Genomic DNA, 14,199 nt, shown 5'->3' on the forward strand with positions numbered 1-14,199 from the left:
TCTTATACACAGAAAACCCTAAGGAATCCTTCAGAAAACTACTGAAACTAATAGAAGAGTTCAGCAGAGTATCAGGATACAAGATAAACATACAAAAATCAGTTGGATTCCTCTACACCAACAAAAAGAATATTGAAGAGGAAATCACCAAATCAATGCCATTTACAGTAGCCCCCAAGAAGATAAAATAATTAGGAATAAATCTTACCAGAGATATAAAAGACTTATACAAAGAAAACTGCAAAACACTTCTGCAAGAAACCAAAAGAGACTTACATAAGTGGAAAAACATACCTTGCTCATTGATAGGAAGACTTAACATTATAAAAATGTCTATTCTACCAAGAGGGATCTATACATTTAATGCAATTCCGATCCAAATCCCAACGGCATTCTTCGATGAGATGCAGAAACAAATCACCAACTTCATATGGAAGGGAAAGAAGCCCCAGATAAATAAGGTATTACTGAAAAAGAAAAACAAAGTGGGAGGACTAACTTTCCCTGATTTTAGAACCTATTATACCACCACAGTAGTCAAAACAGCCTGGTACTGGTACAACAACAGATTCATAGACCAATGGAACAGAATTGAGAATCCAGATATAAATCCATCCACATGTGAGCAGTTGATTTTTGACAAAGGCCCCAAAAGAGTTAAATGGGGGAGAAGACAGTTTTTTTTAACAAATGGTGCTGGCATAACTGGATATCCACCTGCAAAAAAGCGAAACAAGACCCATACCTCACTCCGTGCAAAAAAATGAGCTCAAAATGTATCAAACACCTAAATATAAAATCTAAAAAGGTAAAGATCATGGAAGAAAAAATAGGGGCACTGTTCGGAGCCCTAATACATGGCATAAATAGTATAGAAAATATTATTAAAAAAGCAAAACAAAAACTAGATAACTGGGAGCTCCTAAAAATCAAAAACCTATGCTCATCCGAAGACTTCACCAAAAGAGTAAAAAGACTTACAGACTGGGAAAAAGTTTTCAACTATGACATTTCCGATCAGCGCCTGATCTCTAAAACCTACATGATACTGCAAAAACTCAACTGCAAAAAGACAAATAACCCAATTTAAAAATGGGCAAAAGATATGGACAGGCACTTCACTAAAGAAGACATTCAGGTAGCTAACAGATACATGAGGAAATGTTCACGATTATCAGCCTTTAAGGAAATGCAGATCAAAACTACAATGAGACTTCATCTCATTTCAACAAGGCTGGCGTTAATCCAAAAAACACAAAATAGTAAATGTTGGAGAGGCTGTGGAGAGATTGGAACACTTATGCACTCCTGGTGGGAATGTAAAATGGTACAAGCACTTTGGAAATCAATTTGGGTCTTCTTTAAAAATCTAGAAATAGAACTACCTTAGGATCCAGCAATCCCACTCCTTGGAATATATCCTAGAGAAATAAGAGCCTTTACACAAACAGATATATGCACACCCATGTTTATGCAGCACTGTTTACAATAGCAAAAAGATGGAAGCAACCAAGGCGCCCATCAACAGATGAATGGATAAATGAATTATGGTATATTCACACAATAGAATACTATGCATCGATAAAGAACAGTGAGGAATCTGTGAAACATTTCATAACATGGAGGAACCTGGAAGGCATTATGATGAGTGAAATTAGTCAGTTGCAAAAGGACAAATATTGTATAAGACCACTATTATAAGAACTTAAGAAATAGTTTAAACTGAGAAGAAAACATTCTTTTGTCGTTATGAGAGGGGGGAGGGAGGGAGGGCGGGAAAGGGGTTTAGATAGTAGACAAGAACTATTTTAGGTGAAGGGAAAGGCAGCACACAATACAGGGGAGGTCAGCACAATTGGACTAAACCAAAAGCTGTTTCCTAAATAAACTGAATGCTTCAAAGGCCAGTGTAGTAGGGGCAGGGGTCTGGGGACCATGGTTTCAGGGGACATCTAAGTCAATTGGCACAATAAAATCTATTAAGAAAACATTCTGTATCCCACTTCGAAAAGTGGCATCTGGGGTCTTAAATGCTAGCAAGCAGCCATCTAAGATGCATCAATTGGTCTCAACCCACCTGGATCTAAGGAGAATGAAGAACACCAAGGCCACAAGGTGATTACGAGCCCAAGAGACAGAAAGAGCCACATGAACCAGTGACTACATCATCCTGAGACCAGAAGAACTAGATGGTGCTCGGCTACAACCAATGACTGCCCTGACAGGGAACACAACAGAGAACCCCTGAGGGAGCAGGAGAGCAGTGGGATGCAGACCCCAAATTCTCATAGAAAGACCAGACTTAATGGTCTGACTGAGATTAGAAGGACCCCGGTGGTCATGGCCCCCAGACCTTCTGTTGGCCCAGGACAGGAATCTTTCCTGAAACCAACTCTTCAGAAATGGATTGGACTGGAAAATAGGTTGGAGTGGGATGCTAGTGAGGAGTGAGCTTCTTGGACACTTGAGACTATGTTGGCATCTCCTGCCTGGATGGGAGATGAGAGGGTGGAGGGGGTTAGAAGCTGGCGAAATGGACACGAAAAGAGAGAGTGGAGGGAGAGAGGGGGCTGTCTCAGGGGGATAGCAATTGGGAGTATGTAGCAAGGTGTATATAAGTTTTTGTGTGAGAGACTGATTTGATTTGTAAAGAAAAAAATTTTTTTCTTTTTTTTCACTTAAAGCACAATAAAAATTATTAAAAAATATTTATTGAGAAATTACTGAGTGAGCTATATCGTTCCTAACAGTCTATTTGCATGATTTCATCAAAGCAGATTCATGAAGATAATGTTATTTTTAGCTCCCACTGACTTTGATGAAGCTGGATCTTAGTAAAGTTAAGTTACTGCCCAAGGTTAAAACCTTAAAAATATTAAAATAAAAAATACTAGACTAGGAAAATGGTCTGGTGGTCTACTTCCAATAATTAGCCAATGTAAAACTTATGGATCACAACAGAACATTGTCTGACTCACTTCCTTTGGACAAACCATTAGGAGGGATCAATCTAATGCAGGACCTCATGCTTGGGGAAATACCGGGCCAGAGAGGGTAAGGGAGACCTTTGTTGAGGCAGACTGGCACCATAGCCACTACAGTCATTGCAAATTTGTACTTGTTTAATTAATTATTTTAATACATTTTTTACTGCAGTAGAGATATTTTTTATTTTATTGAAGTTTGTAAATAGATACAGTTAAACAAAAAGTCATAGTACAGTGAGATGAATTAACTCAAAGGGAAGAGACCTGAGTACAAATATCCTAGAAGAAGAAATAGAATATTTTTTGACATCTGGGAGCTGACCTGGCATTATCGATTATGTCTTTGTATTGCCAGGAGCTGGCCTTGATGTCTGCCTGTTGAACAGACATGGTTTTACAAAACATCAACATGGAAGATAGGAAAAAGATTTTCCAAAGGTGTTCTTGTCTCAATCCCTGAAATCTGTGAATATGTTAAGTTACATGGCAAAGGAGAATTAAGGTTGTACATGGAATTAAAATTGTTAATCAGCTGACCTTAAGAACGAGTATCCTAAATTATCCAGGTGGGTTCATTGTAATCCCAAGGGCCTTAAAAGTGGGAGAGGGAAGAGAAAGAGAGAATCAGAGATAGCAGTGTGAGAAGGACTCAGCTCAAAATTGTTGGCTTTGAAAAAAGAGGAAGTGGATTGTCATGGATTGAATTGTGTTCCCCAAAAATGTCTGTCAGCTTAGCTGGGCCATGAGTCCCAGTATTGTGTGATTGATTGTCCATCATTTTATGTGATTTCCCTGTGTTGTAAATCCTATCACTATGATGAAATGAGATGGTTTAGTGGCAGATATACTGATGAGATATACAAGTTTGGATAGTGTCTTAAGCCAATCTCTTTGAGATATAAAAGAGAGAAGTGAGCAGAGAGATAGGGGGGCCTTATACCACCAAGAAAGCAGTGCTGGGAGCAGAGGGTGTCCTTTGGACCTGAGGTTCCTGTGCTGAGATGCTCCCAGACCAAGGAAAGACTGATGCTTCACAAGGACCTCCCTTCAGAACTAACAGAGAGTGAAAACCTTCCCCTGGAGCTGGCACCCTTAATTTGGACTTCTAGCCTACTGGACTGTGAGAGAATAAGCTTCTCTTTGTTGAAGCCATCCACTTGTGGTATTTCTGTTATAGCAGACTAGATGACCAAGACGGGGATCATGAGTGAAGGAATGTGGTTAGCCTCTAAAAGGTGGAAAGGCATGGAAACAGCTCCCTTACAGAGCCTCCAGAGGAAACAGAACCTTATGAACACCTAGATTTTAGCCCAGTGAGAACAATCTCAGAATTCTTACTTTCAGAACTCTAAGATAATAAATTTTGTTTTGTTTAAGCCATTAAATGAGTGGTAATTTGATACAGCAGAAATAGGAAACTAAGAGGTGTGGCCAAGATGGTGGGATAGTCAGACTCCTCCTGTTGTCCCTCTTACAACAAAGACCTGAAAAAATAAGTGAATTGATTATATATGACAGTCTAGAAGCCCTGATCATAAAAGACAAAGCTGAAGAGTTGGATTGAGTGGCAGGGAGAAGGAGGGATAATTCAAAAACAGCAAAGGAGTGCCAGTTGTTAGGTTGCCAGTGCCCTGCTGACTAGGTCATCCTGTGCCTGCAGACTGAGGTGAGCAGTAGTGTTTGGGACGCACCTCACCATGTTGCGTGAGGCTGGGCAGCAGCGAGTCTGCACACACCTCTGGAGCTATGTGGAAGTGGCGCTGGACCTGCAAAGGTTAAGTGCAAACAACTAAGCTACCACTGGGAGGCAAAATAAATTCTACTCCCAGAGTTTCACAGCAGAGAACTGGTTACTTCCCCTCACCCACCCCCACCCTGCTCTGCTCTGAAACCAGTCTGGCAGTATTCAACAACTGTCATTCCCCCTAAGCCAGGAACTCGGGGTGAGTCAGGAGCCCTGCCCCTTCACTGAGCCACTGGCATAAGGGGTCTGCAGACTTGCAGAATCCTTTACTCCTGCCTAGATCTGTGTGCAGTGGCTCAGTGGGTTTAGACCTGTGTGGGCTGATTCAACACCACATGCCATCATTATCATAACAGCAGGGCATACACCTGAAGCCCATTTTCAACTTCAGCAGCCAAGGGGGAGCTGCAGACTCATGACATTTGACATGACCCTGCCTGTCAAGCACAGAACCTCAGCCACCTACCCCAGAGGCCTGAGGGCTGGTGGTACCATTCACTCCATTTAAACCAAAAAAAAAAAAAAAAAACCAAATCCAGTGCCGTCGAGTTGATTCCGACTCATAGTGACCCTATAGGACAGAGTAGAACTGCCCCATAAAGTTTCCACGGAGCGCCTGGTGGATTCGAACTGCCGACCCTTTGGTCAGCAGCTGTAGCACTTAACCATTACAGCACCAGGGTTTCCTCACTCCATCTAGCCACTCATATAACAGGGGTCTGAGAATAAATGGTGCCTCCCATTCCCTACAGTCAACAGAACTGTGTACCCAAGGATCGGCTTCAATACCCCTCACTACATGCTCTAGGGAAAAAGGAACACACCCTCACCAAGGCATCCAGGGGCAGCCATCAGCCCCCTGCCTTGTTCCACACGTACCCCCTACAGCAGCCGGATACCTGTTCCTGCTTCAAACACCAATCTGCAGCCCTGACAGTCTGGGACTGTAGGTGAGAGTCTGCACCACACATCTGGTGACTGAAAACCTGGACACCTGTGCCACACCAGATCATATGGAGAGGAAGTTAAAGGCAATATTAAGAAATAAAACGTTGGTTTAAATTTAGAAAAATAAAGGTAAATTTTAAGGTAACCACAAAGGAAGCTAACAATCCTATGCATCAAAATAAGATGAAAAACATGAGGACTTAGCAAAAACAAAATAAACAATAATGAAGAAATATGAAAAGAGAATACATAAGAAAAACACTCAACAGCACAGAAAATTAAGTGGAACAAAGAAACCGCCAGCACCACCAAAAAAAACAAAAACAAAAAGAAGCAACAACAACAACAAAATGACAGCATTAGACTCATACCAATCAATAATTACACTGAATGTAAATGGACTAAATGCGCTAATAAAGAGATGAAGAGTGGCAAAATTGATTAAAAAAATGCAATCTGTCTATATGCTGCCTATAACAGACACGACTTAGACTCAAAGACACAAACAAACCAAAACTAAAATGATGGAAAAAAATATCAAGTGAACAACCACAAAAAAAGAGCAGGAGAGACAATATTAATCTCTGACAAAACAGATTTAAAGCAAAATTCACCAGGAAGGATAAGAAAGGACACAGCTTAAAGTTTAAAGGGTCAATACACCAGGAGGACATAACTATAATAAATACATAGGCACCTAATGAGAGGGCCTCAAACCACACAAAACAAACCCTAATAGTATTGGAAAGAGAAATAGATAATCCACCATAACAGTAGACTTCAACACACCACGTTCAATGAAGGACAGAATATGTAGAAAGAAAATAAAGATACAGAAGATCATAGACATATACAGAAATCTATCCAGCAGCAGCCAAGTATACATTCTTTTCCAACTCACATGGAACATTCTTCAGAATAAACTGCATATGGGGCTGCAAAGCAAACCTTAACAGAATTCAAAACACTGAAATTTTACACAGCATCTTTTCTGATTATAATGACATAAAATTAGAAATCAATAACAGAAACAGCAAGAAAAAAAATCAAATACATGGAAACCGAACAACACCTTGCTTAAAAACTACTGGATTATAGAAGAAACCAAGGATGGAAAAAATAAATTCATAGAATTAAATGAGAATGAAAACATGTCTCACCAGAACCTTTGGAAAACAGCAAAAGCAGTGCTTAGAGGTCAATTTATAACAATAAATGCACACATTCAAAAAGAAGAAAGTGCCAAAATCAAAACATTAACCCTACAACTTGAACAAATAGAGAGAAACAAAAGAAACCCTCAGGCACCAGAAGAAAGGAAATAACAAAGGTTAGAGCAGAAATGAATGAGATAGAGAATAGGAAAACAATTGAAAGAGTAGACAATACTAAAAGATGGTTCTTTGAAAAGATCAACAGAATCAATAAACCATTGGTCAAATTGACAAAAGAAAAAACAGGAGAGGAAGCAAATAACCTAAATAAGAAATGGAATGGGTGATATCACAACAGACCCAATGGAAATAAAAGGGATCATAACAGAATACTATGAAAAATTGTACTCTAACAAATTTGAAAATCTAGAAGAAATGGACAAATTTCTAGGAACACACTACTTACCTAAACTAACACAAATTGAGGTAGAAAAATTAAATAAACCCACAACAAAAGAAGAGATTGAAGAGATAATTAAAAAAATAAAAACCAGCAACAACAAAAAAGCTCTGGCCCAGACGGCTTCACTGGAGAATTCTACCAAACTTTCAGGGAAGAGTTAACACCATTACTACCAAAGTCATTTCAGGCATAGAAAAGGATGGAATACTCGCAAACTCATTCTACGAAGCCAGCATAAACATGATAGAAAAGTCAGGTAAAGATCGAAAAAAAAAGAAAATTACAGACCAATATCCCTCATGAATAAAAAAAAAATTCATCAAGAATATAGACCCAAAAATCCTCAACAAAATTCTAGCCAATAGAATTCAACAACATATCAAAAAATAATTCACCACGACCACGTGGGATTCATACCAGGTATGCAGGGATGGTTCAACATTAGAAAAACAATCAATGTAATCCATCACATAAATAAAACAAAAGACAAGAACCACATGATCTTATCAATTGATGCAGGAAAGATATTTTAAAAAGTCCAAAACCCATTCTTGGTAAAAACTCTCAGCGAAATAGGAATAGAATGAAAATTCCTGGACATAATAAAGGCCATTTATACAGAGCCAACAACCAACATCATCCTAAATGAAGAGTCTTAAAGCATTCCCCTTGAGAAGGGGAACCAGACATGGATGCCCTTTATCACCACTCATATTCAACATTGTACTGGAGGCCCTAGCCAGAACAATAAGGCAAGAAAAAGAAATAAAGTGCATCCAAATTGGTAAGGAAGAAGTAAAAGTATCCCTATTTGCAGATGATATGGTCTCATACATGGAAAACCCCCAAAAATCCACAAGAAAACGACAACAACTAATAGAAGATTTTGCGAAATATCAGGATATAAGATAAACATACATAAGTCAGTCAGATTCCTCTACACCAAAAGAGAGAACTTCCAAGAGGAAATCACCAAATCAATACCATTGTAATACCCCCAAGAAGATAAAGTATTTAGGAATAAATTTAAACAGAGATGTAAAAAACCTACACAAAGAAAACTACAAGACACTATTGCAAGAAATCAAAAGAGACCTACATAAGTGGAAAAACATACCATGCTGATAGACAGGAAGACTCAACACTATGAAAATGTCAATTCTTCCCAAAGTGATCTACAGATATAATGCAATCTCAATCCAAATTCCAATGACAACTTTTAGCATGTTGGAGAAACAAGTCACAAACTTCATATGGAAAAAGAAGAAGCCCCAAATAAGTAAAGAATTACTGAAGAAGAAGAACAAAGTGGGAGGCCTCACACTACCTGATGTTAGAACCTATTATACCACCATGATAGTCAAAACAGCCTGGTACTGGTACAACAGACACATAGACCAATATAACAAAATTGAGAACCCAGACGTAAATCTATCCACCTATGAGCAGCTGAAACCCTGGTGGTGTAGTGGTTAATTGCTACGGCTGCTAACCAAAAGGTTGGCAGTTTGAATCCACCAGGTGCTCCTTGGAAACTCTACGGGGCAGTTCTACTCTGTCCTATAGGGTCGCTATGAGTCGGAATCGACTCGACAGCAGTGGGTTTGGTTTATGAGCAGCTGATAGTTGACAAAGGCCCAAAGTCCATTAAATGGGGGAAAAGACAGCCTCTTTAACACGTGGTGCTGGCATAACTGGATATCTGTCTGCAAAAAAAGAAACAGGACCCATACCTCACATCATGTACAAAAACTAACTCAAAATGATCAAAGACCTAAATATAAAACCTAAAATGATAAAGATCTTGGAAGAAAAAATAGGGACAATGCTAGGAGGCCTAATACACGACATAAACAGAACCATAACTAACAATGCAGAAACATCAGAAGAGAAACTAGATAACTGGGATCTGCTAAATATCAGTTATGCTCATCGAAAGGCTTCACCAAAAGAGTAAAAACAGAACCTACAGATTGGGAAGAAATTTTTAGCTATGACATATCTGGTAAGGGTCTAATCATTAAAATCTACAAAATACAGCAACACCTCAACAACAAAAAGACAAACAAAAAAATTAAAAATGGGCAAAGTATAGGAACAGACACTGCACCAAAAAAGATGTTCGGGTGGCTAATGTACACACGAGGAAATGCTCATGATCATTAGCCACCAGAGAAATACAAATTAAAACAACAAAGAGATGCCTTATCACCCCAATAACACTGGCACTAATCCAAAAAAAGGACACCCTGGTGGTGTAGTGGTTAAATGCTGTTAACCAAAAGGTCGGCAGTTGGAATCCACCAGGCGCTCCTTGGAAACTCCACAAGGCAGTTCTACTCTGTCCTATAGGGTCTCTATGAGTCAGAAACGACTCGATGGCGATGGGTTTGGTTAATCCGTAAAACACAAAATAAAAATGTTGGAGAGGTTGTGGAGAGATTGGACTCTCATGCACTGCTGGTGAGAATGTAAAATGATACAATCACTTTGGAAAGCAATCTGGTGCTTCCTTAAAAAGCTAGAAGTAGAAATACCATAAGATCCAGCAATCCCACTCATAGGAATATACCCAAGAGAAGTAAGAGCAGTCGCAGGAATAGCCATATGCATGCCATGTCCATTGGAGCACTATTCACAACAGCACAAAGATGTAAACAACCTAAATGCTCACCAACAGACGAATGGGAAACAAATTACGGTGCAGACACACAGTGCGGCCTACTGACGGAGCCCGGTTCCACTCCGACACCCAAGGGGTCACTGTGAGTTGCGTTTGATTCTACCACAACTGGTGGTGGTTTTGTTTGATATGAAGATAAGCTGTAGCTATGTTGTTGTTGATGTCTTGCGCCGAATGTTGTTGTTGAGAGCAGTTGCTATTTAGTTGGCTTCACTCAGAGTAACCTAGTATATAAGGGAAAGAAATTTTCCCAGGTCCCGTGCCATCCTGATGATTGTTGGTATGTTTGAGTCCGTTGTTGTGGTTATTGCGTCAATCCATCTTTTTGAGGGTTTCCTTTATTTTTGTGATCTTCTACTTCACCTCACAGGACTTCTTTTCCTGGTGATCGGTCTTTCCAGATAATGTGTCCAAAGTAAGTAAGATGAAGTCTTGCCATCCTCATTCCTAATGAACATTTCACTGTTTTATTGTAAGACTGATGTTTTTGTTCTTTTGTTAATCCATGGTACATTCAATATTCTCCACCAACACCACACTTCCACACATCAGTACTTCTTCTGCCTTCTTTTTTCATTGTCCAGTGTTCACATTCACAGAGGTGAACAAAAAGACCACAGTGTTGAATAGAAGTAGGGAAAAGAGATATCCTTGCCGTGTTCCTGATTTTATGGCAAAATCTTTCAGTCTTTCACCATCGAGTATAATGTTAATTGTTGGTTTTTCACAACTGTCCTTTATCATTTTAAGGAAGTGTACTGAGGTGAAGGAAATTCAGAGCTATATGACAGTATTGCACGACAAGCTATTTAATGGGGCCAACACATTGAAAGTCACATGCAAGGGGGTGGTCCCTGTAGCAGGAGGTCTTCCAGAGGCTAGAGTCACAGGTAGCATCAGAAGGAGAAGAGAGCAAGAAAGCTCCCAGGGGTGAGAAGCGATATCCTCCTGCAGCCAGGTGATAAGTCTGTGGGTCAGAGAGCTCTAAAAGCAGAAGCATCTTAGGGTCTTTATAACTACAGGAATTTATCTTTTTTTTTTTTTTTCAGTACTAGCAGAAGTTGAGTCCAGTTTTGCAGTGTATGTAAAACAGGCAGGTTCCAAGTGGCTAAAAATCTACTTATTTGGGCTATTTTTAAATCAGTTGGACATGTACAAGTTTGAGTTTCATGCCAGTTTTTTTTTTTTTTTTTTTTTCTCATATAATACGCCTCAGCTTGCTTGAAGAAGTAAACAAATTGGGGCTAATACACAGAGGCCATTTTTGACTCTCACACAATAGGAAGTTCCCTTTTATTCCTAATTTTTAAGTGCTTTTTTCTGCATCAGTTGATAGATCATCCCCCTCTCCCTACATTGTATTAATGTGTCGCATTACACTGAGTGATTTTTATATGTTGAGCTACTACTCCTGCACTTGTGGGATAAAGCACACGGGGTTACGGCATATGGTTCTTTTAATATGCTGCTGGATTGGAGTTTTACCATTTTGTTGAGGATTTCCATAGATATTTCTATGCAATATTTTTTTGTGATGGCTTTGTCTGGCTAAATATCAGGATGCTGATAGCATCATGGATTGAGTTACAAATTATTCCTTCCTTTTAGTTTTTGGAAAAGTTTGAGAAAGATTGATGTTAATTTCTATTTGATACCTTCTTTACAATTTATTTGTCATTATTGATATTCTCTACTTGTTGAGACATTATTCTCCTGATTTCCTTTAGGTCTTTGACCACGTTTAACACAGTAGATTTAAACGATTTGCCTAGCAATTCTATGTCATTAGTTCTTCAGGGACTGCTTTTACCGATTTTTTTTTCATGTGAATGGTTGTACTTCCCTGTTTTGTGGCATGCCTAGTATTTTTACCAAACACTGGGCTTTGTGAATTTTATAATGTGTTAACTCTGATAAACAGATTCTCCAGCCGACCTAGTGCTTGCTGTTATTGTTGAGGGCTGCGGTCATCTGTTTAGTGACATTTCCAAACTATTTATTTGTTTGTATGTATTTATTATTTTGCGTAGACTGTATTCTTTGCCACGTGTGGTCGCTGAAGTCTATCTTCAGTTATTTTAGTGGTCAACCAGTGATCTGATAGAGACCTTTTTTGGAGTCAAAAAGAGAAGAAAAAGAAAACTAAAAACCCTTTCCTGGTCATTGAAGATTGACTCTGAATTAGGTACTCTTTCAATGCTTAGCCAGGCCACCTACAATTGGGCCTTAGTCTACACCTCCGTTTGTGCAGAGCCCAAACATCTGCCAGAGGCCCAAACCTAGCGTCCTCTCAGGTCTTGTCTGAGCATGCATTCAACCTGGGTATGTGCATTGGATCTCTGACCCTTCAGTACATTCAGTATCTCTACAGTTTATTCCCCCATGCATCTGCCTCGTCAGCCTCTTCTTTTCCAGACTATTAGGTTTGTCTGCTTCTTTCCCTGTTCTCCATTCCTTACCTAAGCTGGTTATGGCATTATATGTCTTTAAGGCTTTTGACAGACAGATACCACCTGGTAGCCACTCATGTCTGAGAGGAGTAAAGCCAAGGCCTATCTCAGAGCAGGTATCTCTGGGAACTACCAGATTGGTCAAAATAAACAACAACAACATTTTTAGAAAAAAGATCTGTCTTGTCCACACCCTGGAACCAGCAAGCCACACCAGGAATGTGGGCTGCTGTCTTCATGGCAGCTGCCAAGTGGAGAATGGGGGATAGTAGGTGAATAAACAAAAATGCCACAATTTTTCATCAAAATTCAACAGCATCTTTTCTCATGAAGCACTTAATGTTTATTCTGTCAGGTTTTTTTTTCCACTTATTCATTGATCAGGGAAACCCCGGTGGCCTAGTGGTTAAGTGCTACGGCTGCTAACCAAAGGGTTGGCAGTTCGAAGCCTCCAGGTGCTCCTTGGAAACTCTATGGGGCAGTTCTACTCTGTCCTATAGGGTCACTATGAGTGGGAGTCGACTTGACGGGAGTGGGTTTGGTTTTCTGGTTTTCTCTTATTTCAGTATTTGCTTGGTTGCTGTAAATATTTTAAAACTTTGTAAATTTCTAAAAAAAGTTGATTCTAACACTTTTTGCTTTGTCGTTGTTTCTGTGCAGGAACAGGCCCTCCACAGAAGCTATCTGAGGCTATCAACTTGGTCATTTTCACTGACATTATCCACACCTCATTTTTTAAAAATATACACGGATATACATTTGATCCAACAACTTTCACTGAAATATGTACCCTTTTATCACTCCCCATACAAGCACCTGACATATGTGACTCATCATTGTACACGTATGTGTGCATCTGAATTATGTATTCTCTTCCATTGGTCTATAATTATATCAATATAAATTTTTGATATCACATAGAATGATGCATCTCATTTTATTATTTTTAAAATTCCCTTTGAGCTATTACTGTTTTTTGTATCATTTTGTATAAATTCTATAGCCAACTTGTAAATTAAACACACACACATGCACACACTGATGGGATTCTAATGGGGATTATATTGAATTTATGTAATAATTGAAATGATTTATTTTTTCATTGTTCAGTATAATTCATGGATAATGCACTTAAATATAATGGTTTCATTACAAGTAAGTATGGGCAGCAGCTAGGGGGAGGCATGAGGAATCTTCTCAAGTGCTAATAATATGTTACTACTTTCATATAGGTTTGTTCAATTTGCGATAATCCATCTGATTAGTTGTGAATGTACTGTATATGGATTTCTTTATTCTATGTAACTTACACAAATCATCCTTCGAATTGCTATTTACTTAAAAAAAGCTTGTTAGCTATAGCTATTGGAGTTTAGGCATCGTGTTTAGTCAAGTTTAGACTCTATTGGAACTCAAAAGCATGAAAATGGTCAAAAATACTACAAAAATTAATTACAATAATAAAAGATCAAGGATGTATAAAACTCTAAGGCCAAGATCAAGAAGCTGGGGGTGGAGATTACCTGAAACTTGAAGCTAGCAACTGGACATGCAACCATATACTTCAGCGACTGATGTGCTCTACAGATGTGAACTTTCATGCAGTCTGTGTGAAAAATATTTAAATATGTTAAAATTCATTAAATTTGAATGCACATTTATTAAAATATGGATTTATTATTTTCATGTTTGATAGTAAGTATAAATTAGAATTTCAAACTTTATGTAAAACACAAATGGTTTACACACTTAAGTAATTTCACCACCAAT

Source organism: Elephas maximus, chromosome 20 (assembly GCF_024166365.1).
Source record: "Elephas maximus indicus isolate mEleMax1 chromosome 20, mEleMax1 primary haplotype, whole genome shotgun sequence".
NCBI lineage: Eukaryota > Metazoa > Chordata > Mammalia > Proboscidea > Elephantidae > Elephas > Elephas maximus.